Source organism: Periplaneta americana, chromosome 4 (assembly GCF_040183065.1).
Source record: "Periplaneta americana isolate PAMFEO1 chromosome 4, P.americana_PAMFEO1_priV1, whole genome shotgun sequence".
NCBI classification, from domain to species: domain Eukaryota; kingdom Metazoa; phylum Arthropoda; class Insecta; order Blattodea; family Blattidae; genus Periplaneta; species Periplaneta americana.
In genome coordinates this window covers 144,389,712-144,405,384 of record NC_091120.1, presented here as the reverse complement: position 1 = coordinate 144,405,384, position 15,673 = coordinate 144,389,712, and positions in this window count along the sequence as shown.

The window sequence follows — 15,673 nt, the reverse complement described above, 5'->3', positions numbered from 1 at the left end:
ATTTTGACTTTCAGCAGTTCCCATACTGTACGTCGCAAGCATCAATTTGTGGGTTTTCCTAATTTCAAATTTAAACAAAGATTTAGTATTTCAACTGAACAAGGAAAAGATGTCGCTACTTTGTATTCTGAACGTTGCGCTCATTTTTTATGCATTTGTGAGGAGACAAGACAACAAACCGACGCCATTACAAAAATAAATGAGGCACTGATAACGAGATAAAAACGGGGACGATGTCACTTCGAGAAAAACACAAAAAAACTTCACTAACTGCATTCTACTTGCTTTAACCTCTTATATTTTGTATTGTTACCGTGCACTTGACCACAAGTATTTGTCTCACAAGGAGATTTTTTAGAAAACGGAACGCATAAAAAAGTAGTTTGAAAACTGCTGACATATCCCCTTTTTGATTTTTCATTTAAAGAAACAGACTACATAAAAAGTAGTAAATAAATTTAAAATGATAATCATCTTTGGTATTATAATTATTACTGTGTTATTTAAATGTTAAAACACAAAATTATATTTATAAAGTAGTTGACAGCTCAGTAACACACTATTAAATTGGTTCAACTTCATTGCCCCCAACCACTCCCAGAATCTTGCGGTACTGGGTCATTTTGTTCAATACTGACTCTCGAAGCACGTGAAACACTGATAGAAAAAAGAGGACTAGTCTTTTGACAAATACCACTTTTTAACCTAACACTAGAATTGCACAATGTTGCACGCAAGTGATAACTTTCATTTTTGTTATTAAACACTGAAGGATCGCTCAAATATTATGGGAGACTCAACTTAGATATACTAAAATTGATTGAGCCACCGGCGTGGCTCAGTCGGTTAAGGCGCTTGCCTACCGACCTGACGTTGCGCTCGGGCGCGGGTTCAATCCCCGCTTGGGCTGATTGCCTGGTTTGGTTTTTTTCCGAGGTTTTCCCCAACCGTAAGGTGAATACCAGGTAATCTATGGCGAATCCTCGGCCTCATCTCGCCACATACCATCTCGCTATCACCAATCTCATCGACGCTAAATAACCTCGTAATTGATACAGCGTCGTTAAATGACCAACTAAAAAAAAAAACTAAAATTGATGACAAGTTACGTTTTTGATCTCAGCGCTTCAAATAATGGAAAGACAGAGCTTGTTCATGCACTTGTAAAGCATCAAACTAAAAGCCTTTCATGACTCCAAAGATGTGACGACACTCAGAGAAACGATTTCTGCCTACGAATAATTTTCACCAAAAATTGACTTACTACTCCATTCACAGATAATAGATTAATTTTATTAAAATCATTAGAATTTCATGTAGCCTACTAATCATTCTCTGATAGATTAACTCGTAGATAATAACTACGGACAAATCATTCCAATAGTTCAAGGGAAATCGCTGCACATAGACAAACGGATGGCATGTCCGGAACTACCTTCCGGTATCAGGAGTGCTAAAAAATTTGTGTACGTGATATTATCAAAAGCTAACGGCTTTGAAACTGGCCACCTAATTTAAATGAGTGCACTGATCGTATATAGGGTTGTTTCCGATGTCTGACAACGAATTTGAATGACGTCATGTGCGTCAGGAATCACAGCTGAATTGCGGCGAGAGATGACAGACCAGTAGTGGGTGATTTCGTAATCATTGTGCAAGAAAATCGAGCCTTTTTGGGAGAGGTACATAACAACTCTTTCCGATGCCAAGTACAGTTACGTGAAAATCATAGGAGCCTGTAAAATACGTGGTTTCGTTATTTCCAAGAAAGGCATCTTGTGTGTGCCTAATAAGGCTGGCAAAGCTCGGATGGGATTAATTCCAAAGTGCAAAAAGGAAGCAAATCCACCCCCCGTCACAAGTCGCCGCACCCCACGAGACGATACAAATTAATTCCATTCGAGCTTTACCAATCTTATTAAGTACACAGAAGATGCCTTTCTTGGAAATAACGAAACCTCGTTTATTGCAGGCTTCTTTTATTTTCACTTAACTGTACTTGGCATTGGAAAGGGTCGTAATGTACCCCTCATAAAAAGGCTCGATTTTCTTGGGAATTTCTGCTGTGAGTCGCCGTGCACTCTGACTATGAGAACACTCACTACTGGTCTGTCACCTCGCGCCACAGTTCAGCTGTCGTGTGACTCCTGAAGCACATGATGTCATTCAAATTCGTTATCAGAGATCGGAAACAATCCTGTAATTAACACGGAGATGTTAGACAATTACTCTGCCTACTATTATAATAATTCACTCTGACTCCTCACTTCTCTGACTTAGTTTGATGCAACGAGTGACGTCGGAGCAAACCTATCAGTTAACTCTACAATTTCATTGTTCTTTCCTTGTAGGTAGGGTATAAATATAAAATAAATAAAATTAAAATAAAGACGGAAGTGTTGCACAATCGAAGGAGATGAATAGGAGTAAAGTTAGGCTAATTCGTGGAACGGATGCGGACGCACAACAGAGATTTCTCAGAATACCCGCATTCTCTCTTCTTTCTTATTTTTTTTTTCATTGCGTATATCTTCGACCCAAGAAATGTGTAGTCCTTGAACCGTCGCGATATAATTCACGATCCTAACCTGGCGACTTGTGTTTCCGTTGTTTCAGCTCAGCCTTGTCGCAGACCTTATAAGGAATTCTCCACGAACATATTCTTTTCAGTCTTACAAGGAGTGTGCCAAAGAGTCAACTCGGTTGCTGAACTAGCTTCGCTCATTGGACAGAGTACATATGAATTCTTTTTCTTCTTTTCCGTCGTTTAGTAGTAGTATTTATTTATTTAACCTGGTAGAGATAAGGCCGTCAGGCCTTCTCTACCCATCTACCAGGGGATTACTACTATAACACGAACAATAAGATTACAATTAATATTAAATTTACAATTGCAATAAAAATTAAAGTACGACAAGAATACCTGATTAATGAAAGCTAGACATTTTATCGTAGAAGTTAAGAACAAAGAATATTTTTGTATTTACTGAATTTCAAATTAAACCTACTATAACAAAATTCTATAATAGTCATGAAATTACCGGATATTGAAATATTTTGTGATAGATTAAGAGAACTATTTACAAGAAACCATGTCTGAACGAGTCTCAATTACTGACCAAGTGCCTAGTAAGTTTGCGTTTGAGTAACTACTGTCTTATCTCTCTCACCTTTCATTTCTTTTCCTTATTCATGGTTCTTTCTTTGCCTTTGTTCGTTATATTCTCCTTGTGTCCATACTTTTTCTTTGTCTTCCGTTTTTCTTCCTATTGCTTCCTATCTTCCTTTTCTTCTGATGCTGTTTTCATTTCACCTTCATTTTCACTCTTTTCTTCCTTCTCCCCTTTATTTTTCTCTTCCCTTCCTTCTTATATGGTTTTGGGTTGCGCCTAGCTCTAGCAATGGGGTCAGAACGGAAAATCTACATTTCAACGAGGTATCAGTACTAAATCGTCGAAATTATATTAGTATCTGATGATTTTTATTCAGAGCACAAACTATTTATTACGCTATGAAAGAAACAAAGTTATAAAATCCTCATTGTATGTATAAATATAATTTAAGTGCTTGGTGCAATAACAGCTTAAGTTGAAAATCCATGTTTTGAGAAAAACAATGTCAAAGTTTTAGAACAATTTATAAATTTTAATTATATGTAGGCCTATATATACTCACATTAATTGTTTTGTATAATATTTCAGTTTGTATAAATTATTCAAATCCAATATCAGTTATAATTTAAACACAATCAATTTTTAAGTATTTGTAAATAAAATGAGGGGTTCGGGAGTAAAAAATGATAAGTGGCGTTTTATTGATTAGAAGTTATAGGTAGACAAACATTTCTACATGCATCAATTTGTGTAATTACCAGGAAAGTAAAATCTGTATACCTCTGCCATATGTTGAGTTGCTGGAAAACTAACTACTGCATTAGACCAGCGGTTCCCATCCTTTTTTGGCTGAGGACACACTTTACTGAACGCTCACGATATCGCGACACACTTATTTGTTTTTATTGAAAGTAATGATATAATAACAACCAGTGCTTTTTTTCTGGAGAAAAAGGTGGTGGAACTCTATGTAGAATATTTTATAGCGGACGGGAATTTTGTCATTTTTAACCCCCTTTTCGTCCAACTAAGACTTTCGAGGTCTAAGCCGAATTCAAAGAAAAATAATATTAAAAATATAGTTATTCACACATATTTCGGTTCCATGATGAAAAATATAACAAAAAGGTGCTGAATGCCGTTCCAGAGCTTTCCGTCAGAAAAGAGCACTGATAATAGTGTCGGACATCCAGTGTTGTAAATAGGTCGATGTTAACACGCAATCGAAAATTCTAAAAAAAAAAAAATAATAATAAAACAAATAAATAAAAAAATAAACAAAAAACAAGCAGGAACTTGTGTGGCATTAGAAAAAAACAAAGGTGTCAAAAATCTCAGCTTGTCTATTCTGGATGTCCGATAAAAGATTTTTATTATCGTTTTTGGAAACTCATCTATTTAAATTAATGTGAAGTCTGCGCTTGGTAGGTTGCATAAAATGTCTCTATACTTGGCCTTATGGTTGACAGGCCAACACGTAGCCTGAATCATCTTCAAGATGCAGTCTGTTACTTTGTTTAGAGTTGACTATTTTCATGGTAGAAAATGCTGATTCACGTAAGTATGACGTTGAAAACGGCAGTTATAAATGTATTTTTAGTTTATTCGGCACCATCGACTGATTTGATAAAACATTTTCTCATATAAGACACTAGGGATTTTGTTTATATCCAGCTCCACGCCACGTAAAACCATATTGCAAATATTCACCACTTATTTACGAAACGCAGTTTTTGCGAACCCTGAAGGGAACTTTCGCTTACATTATTTGAATTAGGATTGCTGTCATCTAACCCAGAACTTAATTCAGATTGAGTTTTTTTCATTAAAAATTTGTCCATAAAAATCTAAATAAAGCACTTTTGATAAAATAGTCGCACTGTCACCCACTCACACGTATTTAAAGAAACTGACCAATATGTTCTGAGAGTTCTGACGATTCTAAACTCTGTTTATTACTAAGTGGGAAGAATAAACGAATTACTAAGCATTGTTGGCGGTATTCACTTTCATTCGAATTATCGCCAAGCAGAAACATTAAACTGAGCATTGTTGCAGGTGTCCACGTTTCATTGGTGAAGTCAATCTCAAAATAAAATTTACCATATCGAAGACTTTGTAAAGAGACTTCCTGGATGGCATAACATTTATTTTTCAATTCCAAAATGTCGTGACGCACTCCATGGGACTGCGCGACACACTGGTTGGGAACCACTGCATTAGACGCACAATGTAAAATACTACATTATACGCTATATATCTCATTTTTAACCAAAATGTCCGTTACCATTTTTCACGCCCGAGCTCCACAAATATGGAAAACTTAATCGTTATTGCATACAAAGTCTGAGACCTCTTAAATAAGAGTACCTAGACATTAAAACGAGTAGAAACGTATTATTTCACTAACATACACGAACTTTATTGAATTAATATTAAGATATAATAGTAAATTAAGACTTCAACTTATCAAAATAATACACAATAAGAATTTTTAGACGATAATTTCTATATTTTTTTATGGAAATATACTGTACAAACAAAATAACGTTTGTTTTTCATTTTCTAATAATAAAAACAGATGATGTATTAAGAAAATCAGTTCTGAAACTATGCTACAGTTAAAAACTCTTCTATTAGAGTGCCAAATATTCTTATTCGATCACTGATTTCACTTTCAGGATGATTTTCATCCAGCACTGGTTCAGAATCCAAAATATTTTGAAGAGAACTTGTATTTTCTGGTTTTAAGAATTTCAATAATGAAATAATATAATCTTTTGGTAATTTTAAGCCAGGACGAGGGGGGTATTTTAGATTAAGTTCTCCTTTTAGTGGTATATTATGTCCTACTTTAAAACTGAGTGGCTGGAAAACGGTATTTTAAGTATATTTTACTGCCAAAGACCCTGATGTATAAAACATGAGTGTGACATTAGTTTGTATTGCGAATTTTGAACCTTTCGACTTAGCACAGCACTTCACATAATGAACTCTTCTCCGATTTAGAGTCAATAAAATGAAATTAAAATTCTACAGTTGATAGAGAAGACATGGAAGATTATGAAAATTATGAAAATGCCATCTCCGGAACAGTGACTTAAGTAGAGTTAAGCTGATATTGCACCCAGCAGCGCCTCAATTATTGGATTGTTATGTTATCCCAGTAAAAGGAATGCACTGTTTGAAATTTACTTGGAGAATAGGTTTACGTAAAAGTTTCAGTTAGTAATATATTTTTCATTCACAATACCTGGCTATCCTAACACGCAACACTTCTTAGAAGTCCACTCCCAGTACTAAATATTATTTAGTTGATACAGCTTTTTTAAACATTCTGTTTAATGCAAACACACATTTCCTTCTCTGCTTGCCAAAGAAGGGAATAGAAGCAATAACAACCGTTTCGTAGAATGGACTCGATGTTATCAAATAGCTGGCAAGATGCCTTATTGTATTATTGGACATACGCAGTTCATTCAGTACACACCATACAAATTGAATATTCTGCGGTGTTTGTTGTGTTTCAAGGTAAGCAACAATTACTTAAAATTCAAGGTCACGCAGGATATAAATATCAGACATCCATTTATCACGTCTGTAGATGTAAGTGGCTATGCTCAAGTACTTTATAAGCTTGTACTCAGGCTCTTTGGCGCCTGAAATGGCCGTTTAGTCGTTGCGGAGGTTTTCTTGCTCCAAAATTCTTATGTGAGTATAGATCATAAATTGGACGATGTAAGGAACAAGAGGAATCGGACGGATATTGCTAGATACTACCTTACCTGAAAACATTCAACTCTCAAACAATTAACAGAGACTGATGAGGCCCGGAAAACGATTTTTATTTGACGAATGCCTAGAACAGCCGTTTTCAACCGATGTCTAGTGTGCCGCGAATGACCTGCGAGAAAATTAAAATAGTAAAGGTAGTCGTAGCAAAAATTGGAAAAATAAAAGTGAAAAGAGTAATAAAAATAGTGACTCCACAAGCATCAACTTTCAGGCACAAGCAGGGTTGCCGTAAACTTTGGAAGTGAAACCGGGACATATAATTAAAACACCGGCTCATTGTACAAAAAATGATTTTGATTGGAATTAAAATAATTTTGCAAAGAAATTAACACAATATTACTTGCTTCTTTTTTCATAATCATACCATTCATATTTCTCAGATTTGCTTACAGCCTGCATGATGGATGGATATTATCTTCGTACATAAATGTAAAATTCAGAACATGCGATATTCAAATTGTAGTGGCACTGCAGTATGCTTTCTATATCTATGCTTAACAGATTTCTTTCATCAGTCCATTGTGCTGCCATCAGAGAAAATTTGCGTTCAAGATTTGCATTGTGAGTAGGCACAGCGAAAATATACTGAGAGATTTCCAATAGTTCTGAATAACGTTCTGTATGGTTTACAGTCTCAAAAAATTTGAGCCACTTGTCTTGAACTTTTACGCTTTCCTATTCATGAACATCCAAGTTTGTACTCACAAAGTTTTTCAAGCAAACAAACTGATCAAACACTTCAGATTCTGAAAGCTCCATTTTTTTTATAGGTAAGTCAATGTCTCTTCTGTATCACTATTTAAAGTTTTCTCGGCTAAATCACATAATAGATATATTTTAGTAACCTTAAAATACAAAGAAGCTGTGAACCAACTCAAAATCGGACATCTGACAGTCCCGAACGAATTTGTCGGGACACCGGGACAGTGGGCACAAAAGCGGTGACAATCCCGGAATACCGGGACGTATGACAACCCTGGGTACAAGTCAACATTCAGTGAACACAGTGTAGGTGTGCAAACGGCAGAGAAGAGAATGAATGACTGACGCGCAGCTAGGGTTGCGAGATCAGTAAGTTGGAATATCGTACCAGCCTTAAAACATATCGTATTTTACTTGTCTTTATGAAAAAAGAAATATATCTAAATACCTCGGCAAAGTATGTAATAATACTGTTTTTTTTTCCATATTTCCTGAATAACAAATTAAGAAAACATGCATAATACAATAATAATTAGGGTAAACATAGGTAATTTCGTGATAATTTCATGAAAATTAATTTAAAATGCAAATATGTAAATATATCCTTATTCCGATTTTTTCATCTAGAAGACGATACTTTGCTGTACAAATCTGGAGATAAAAGATTGGACACGTTCTTGAACAAGTGCCAAAAACCACTTTTACAACTTGAGCTAAAAGGTTGGTTATTTCGTGATATTACATTGATAATTTCGTGAGAGGTAGAAGAATTGTGGAAAAATTCATTAAAGTCAAATGAAATTCTCATTTATTATTACAAGACTTCAAACATAGTAATTCCGTCTAATATTCATAGCAAGAAAACATAGAAATACATATCAACACATAATAAGAATGAAATCAAAGTAAAAATTGAAATTGAAAAGGCATCTTCTTTGCCCTGAAAGGGTGAACACTTTTATTACGGACTTTACTATAGCCTATATTACTAGGGTAACTCCAAAAGTAATGCATAACATTTGTTTACAAATTATATTTTTATCCTACAGCTTTGCTATTTTCACAGAATGTAGATACATCTTTTAGGAACAAAATGTCACTTTTCCACATAATCCCCGTCCCTTTCAACTGCCTTACGTAACCTAGGAACGAGGGCCTGTAGACCAGCACGGTAAAAGTCTGGACCAATACGTATGAGCCACTCTTTAGCAGCGTGCACAAGGGAGTCATCTTCTAACCTCGTTCCGCGAAGGGATCCTTCAGTTTACCAAAGAGATGGTAATCGCACGGTGCCAGTTCAGGACTGTAAGGCGGATGTTTCAGTGTTGTCTATCCGAATTTTCAGATCTGGTCTGTGGTCTTGTGACTGACATATGGCCGTGCGTTGTCGTGCAATAGCAGAACATCCTGCTTCTCCCGATGTGGTCGAACACAACTCAGTCGAGCTTGAAGTTTCTTGAAAGTTGCCACATACACGTCAGAATTAATGGTGGTTCCGTGTGGCATGATGTCTACAAGCAAGAGTCCTTCTGAATCGAAAAACACAGTAGCCATAACTTTTCCTGCCGAAGGTGCACTTTTGAATTTCTATTTCTTTGGTGAATTTGAATGATGCCACTCCATTGTCTGCCTCTGTCTCCGGTCCAAAATGGTGGAGCCATGTATCTTCTTCTGTCACAATTCTTGCAAGTAAGTCATCTAGCACTTATCATTGACACTTAGCATGATAACAAATCAAACAGAAGCTACACTGAACCCATTGAGTCCCCCTTTTCTTTTTTGTTATCATATCTTATCTTCAGAATTCTAAAATTCGTATTATAATACAATTTTTAAAATAGTATAAAATGTAATGCTTAGGGCCATATTCATAGACATTCTTAGCGCAGGCTTCCGGTGGATGATCAGCGAACTAACGTTTTTCGTATTCATAAACCAGTGTTAGCGATATGATATGATATGAATCCTGTACAAGTAATCGCTCGCTAGCCTGGGCTAGTTTAGCACTCTCGTAGCGCGGGCTAACGAAATGTCTACGCATAACACCCTTAATGCTCAACAAAATTTCGCCTCAAACAGCTAAGATTTCTATCAGTAAAGCTAAGCCTATATGGCGACTACAGATGTATCTAAAATTCCAAAAGCATTTCCTAAAATTTCATTACGATATAATAAATCATTGTACCAAATATCATATGCTTACCTTTACTGATAAGCCTGTAATGTAATTACAAACATCCACAAAATTTATACGTCTGAGAAGTCGACGCAAACTTGCTCTCTCCAAACGTAAAAGCTCTCTGAAACAGCTACAATAGTCACACAAAGCGTAGCTGTATGTTTCTGGAAACCGGACAACATATGCAATCCCTTGGCGGAAATTTGAATCTCGTAACACCATTGGTTAGTTCACGAAAGAGCAAAGAAAAAGTATCACGAAATAACCACTGCCACGAAATTACCAATGTTTACCCTACACTAATATTACATTGTAATAAATTTTCTGTCATTCAATTTTACATTTCTATCATAAACTTCTAATTAAAATACAAAAAAGTGTGTTAGTTCTATTTGTGAATAATGTGTGTTTTGTTTGGTTGTTTCTTAAATTTTTCCCCCATGCGTCCATTCATCAATCATCAGTCATTACACTGTCATTCTCCACTATGCTTACAAAATTGAAAATATTTTATTATATATTAATTAATGTCTATACTTTCATCAAATTTATTTGTATTTATAGTCCATATTTTTTTCTAAAATCCTCAAAATTCCACTGATTTAGATTGAATGAGTGTTCCGTGGGATTTTAAATTACACCTTTAGAGTGCCACATTTTCCAAGAGGTTGAAAAACGCTGCTCTGGAAGCTTATTTAAATAACTATCATCACCGATCAGAAAATAATTGACTACTTATAAATTTCACGATCCTTTAATTCAGTGACGTACACAGGATTTCTTTCTGGGAGGGGGCGGGAATTTAATCAGATATTTCGTCCTAGTCATAATAGTTATTTATGCAACAAGTGGATAATCTTAATGATTATGACATGATTGATGTTCACGAGTGTCATAATATTATCCATGAGTTGGATACAACATTTTATGGCATCTTAGCATTATAAATTTTAGGAAAGAAATTCAATTCGGGATCCATAGCTGACAAATTGTCTTCATATGTTCGTATCGATTAGTTGCGCCTGCAATTGACATTGAGTAAAGAGTAATGGATGATCTTGTAAGTTATGTTACTAATGTTCCTTTATTTTGTTAATATATAGTGAGGCTTTGATAGCTGAGCCGGCTCTGGACGAAAACTCGAGCGTCCCCAACTAACCTCATTGTAGTTTCTCTGAACCACAAAACTGTTTTATGTGATATTACAAAAGTGATACAAAATTGTTAAGGATTGGAAATAAATTATACGTTACCTTTTGCCCTGCATTTCATTTCTTGTTACGTCGCGCCCAGAAGCGATAACCAAGATAGCAAGCGTTCCGGTATTACGTCATGGCAAATACGTCATTGCTTTTATAGGATGCATACTAGTTTGGTCCCATCAGGTACACACCTGAAATATACAATACTAATTCGGTCCGGGGTTCAGAAAGGTACAGTACTAATTCGGTCCGAACTATAGCCTATAGGTATAGACAAGTTAATTCTATATCAAAGATACTAGTTATATATACTGTATATCAAAGAGACTGAAGACTTGTTGAGCATTCAACCCCAAAATCAAGAAATGCAGCAAGTTACCGATTATGTGTTAGAGGAATACATCCGATACATAACTACATCGTCTTTGAGTACATCAAGCCTGATGCTACTTTCCCGCCAGAATTATGGGCAGCATTCGTAGCTACGGCAGAAAAAACAACAAACAGTTGTGAAGCTTTCCATGCAAAGTTAAATAGCTTATTCTATAACCGCTCACCCTTACATCTTTCAATTAATAGATGTTCTAAAACAAATTAAAGAAAGAACAATATATTAGAGACAAAATGGCAGAATTTGTATCTGAATTAATAAACAGATTCCAATATATAAAAACAGTGCCCTACAAATTTCTCCAAAAAACATAGCTCCTAGTATCACTGATTATTATTCTAAAGTTTAAGAAGTACCTATTGATTAAGGTTTATACTGTACAATGTACATGATAATCAACATTTTTAACCATGCCTTAAGGAAGGGACAGGTAATTTTGTAGTTTGCTGTCTCGAGTCACGAATTTACTCGTCCTGAGCCTGTATAGAATGGGAAGGAAAATGTTGATTTCCAACCAGTACTGCTCTATTTTCTATTCGGGACCGAACTAGTACTGTTAACTTAAAAACCAGAGACCGAACTAGTATTGTTTACTTCTTAGCTCCGGACCGAACTAGTGTGTGTGTGTGTGTGTGTGTGTGTGTGTGTGTGTGTGTGTGTATCTAATGCTCTGGATTTAACAATGAAATCATCATCCTTCTTGCTTCCCAATATTTTGATGGAAGGTCCACAAATGTCCTAAGAGTTTCACAATTAGCCAGGTGCTCAACCTCCATGTCCTCTTCTCTGGTGCACAGTAAGCATTTAGGTGAATTCAGTACTCCAATACGATGGAGGTGTTTACTGAGGCAATCATGACCAGTAATCAATCTAAACATGGCCACGGCAGATTTTCGAGGTAGATCAGGAATTAGTTTTGGATCTTTGAGTGATTCTTTCCATTTTGAATTTTGATGTTTTGCCTGTTCGCTGTTACTTATTCTTTTTATGACTCGTTTTATTGATTCATATGGGAACTTGAAATTTGTTTTTAAGTTGATTTTAATTCCTTTCTTTGCTAACATATCTGCTTTCTCGTTACCGTTCAGTCCACAGTGGGCCGGGATCCATTGGAAGACCACTTTTTTATTTAGCATTTGAATTTGTTTTACCATGCAATGAATTTCTTTTACTTTTTCCATTTTAGGGGATGTAGTTGAGCTGATGGACTGGATTCCAGCTTTGGAGTCAGACAGGATGACTATGCTTTTGCACTGGTTTAGCCAAACAAATACATTTTGAAGTGATGTATAAATGGCTTCAACGTCGCCATCAAAATATGTTGTATACTTGCCAACATTTTTATAAAGAGAAAAGTATTGACAAATAGCTCCTGCTCCAGCTCCTTCATTTTGATCCATGAGAGATCCATCAGTGTAAATGTACAACCAGTCCTTTTGTGGATATTTTCTATTAATTGTTTGTAGGGCAATGGCTTTTGCTACTTCTGGATTTATATCTTTTTTGTTGAAGACTTCATCAAGATCAAGGCAGCAGTCTACTTTGAAGTTATTAAGTGGATTATATCGAGACCTCAAGTTTTCCTTTTCACTTGGTATTTATAGATTTTGTTTAAGCTTTTCTACCTCTTGTATGTATCCGTTTTGGGTCCTCAATGTAAATTTAGAATCTTTGTATCTACTCCATTTATCCCAATTTATCATTATTATTAAATATCCGCGGAAAAGAACCCTAATTCACCAAGCGGTATGCTAGGGTTTAGTTTTTTGTTATGGGTAAACTACTTATCTATATCCTACTATATGTACTACTTATCTATTGTCCCAATTCGGAAGCCTTCTTAATTTTTCATAGGTTAAAAGGGTTTGTGTTTCAAGGTCTGTTACAACTGGTTTATTAGATGTGTTTATTTGCATGGCTTCAATTGGAATAGTTTCGATTGCACCGGTGATGAGACGTAAAGTTTGGTTTTGAGTGCATTCTAATATCTGTTTATTTGTGGTTGATGAGGTTATTAGTGCTTCACCACAGTACGTTAAGATAGGCTTTATGTATGTGTTGTAGGTTGTGTTGAGTGTACTCCTTGAGCTACCCCATTTCGTTCCTGCCAGTCTTTTTAGTAATTTAAAACGATTCGTTGCCTTTGTGCTGATCTGTTCAATGTGATTTCTCCATATGAGCTTATTGTCGAAATGTATGCTCAGGTATTTTGCATTTTCAGTTCTTTATAATTTATCATCTCTATGGTTTAGATTTATTTTCACCGGTTTCTTTCTTAATGAGAAGAGTTGAAAGTTTGTTTTTTCTGTGTTCACTGACAGCATATTATTTGAACACCGGGTTTCAAGTGCCACTGATGATGACTGGATTGAATTTTGAAGTTTCTCTACTGCGTTGGTTTTATGTGACGTCCAAATAACCAAATCATCAGCAAAGAGTGCTGTTTTAGTGTCATGTTTTTCCAGCTGTTGTGGTAGGTCGTTAATATATACATATATATATATATATATATATATGTGTGTGTGTGTGTGTGTGTGTGTGTGTGTGTGTGTTGAATAGTGTTGTGCTTAATACTGCACCTTGAGGTAAGCCCAAGTGAGTTTGTTTATATTTAGAACTTGCTGATCCATAAGTTGTAGAACAAAGTTGTAGATCGAACTAGTAAACTCCGCTTTTATTGGCACGCGTGCTATAATAAGCCAATTACACACGATTTTCGATGCAGTCGTATTTGTAACTAATATGGAGCAGTTATTGTAGTAGGGTGTAGAGATAAGCGAGTGTATTTAATTTGTCTTCATTTTGTATGTTTTATTGAATCAGTGACATGTTTATAATGCTAGGATGGCATAAAATTGTTATACAGATACTGCCTCATAAGCAGACATCGGATTCTAGGGCAAATGCCTATTTTGTTTCTTTAGGAGAAAAGTAAAAATAATTTGCAATTTGTGTTTCATGGAAATTGAAAGGTATTCAAAGAGTTTTATAGTGCCCTAAAATGCCCTAAAACGGTTATTAGAGCCTAATTAGTTAATATTCGCCTAAAAATGCCTAACTCACTGTAAAGTTTCGCATTTTACTCTTACTTTTTATAATTTATACATGCATTCACTGCGAAATTTAAGGCATTTAAAAAGTGGAAAGTTTGCTTCACACCGGCCATGAAACCATTGATAAAGGAAACAAAATGTTTTGAATCTCACGACACTCGCAATAGATTTCACCGAATTTAACATGTTTGGAGGCATAAATGCCGACAAAGAACCAACCTTAGTTTTGAAGCAGGCAACAATCACAACATGTGCTGCTACCGATTCAGAGATATACTATACTATAAAAATGACTGTTTTCGGTCTGAAACCGTTTAGCTGTACTGCCCTTCAGAGTGTCATAAAATCACAATTTTTGGAGAAAGAGTGTTTTTGAAATATTTATGAAAAGTCGTAAAACTGCGAATTAGTAGGGTAAACCGTTACAAAATATTTAAAAGAATGGCCCTCCTAGTGTTAACACTACCAGGAAATGCAACAATAAGTGGAACTTTGTATTTTTGTCCAATTGAATCTCAATAACAACGGTTCATTTGAATTCTCGTTAACAGTTGCTCTTTCCCTCACCTTATTTGTGTTGAGAAGTTTTGAGCGGTAGGACGTTTTCCTGTGAAGTTTAACGCGATAATGCCGAAAAATATAAGTGCAAAATCTACATTGATCCGGCAATGGCTAACAGAATATTCAGAATTCACTTATGATGGAAAAATAATATTCTGCAAGATTTGTAGCAAACAGGTATGTAACAATAGTTGAAAATATAAATTCTATTAATTTTAATGAGTAGGCCTATAATATTTATACATTGACTGAGTTATCCTGAGGTATAATTCTTTTTAAGACCACTACACTTTAACCTTTTAAATTCCGATAGTTAAAGTATTTGCAGGTCATTAAAATTTTGATTGTTCGAACCCACTAACTTTGTGATAGAAATACGGCAATACAACAATTAGGATTTTATTTTAATTCAGTTTACTTTACATTTTTAGATTTCGCAAGAAAAGAAGTGCCACCTAAAGCAGCATGTGCAAGGAGCGGCTCATAAGGCTAAAGCTCAGCAGAAAAATCAACTGCAACAAACTTTACTAACACAGCCTACTTCATCCAATCTCAGCAGCAATTTCTATGCTGATTTAACCAGAGCGTTTGTTGCTGTTAACATTCCCTGGAATGCAATTGAAAATCCGGTTTTAAGACAGTTTTTACAAAAATACTGCAAACAAAATATTCCATCT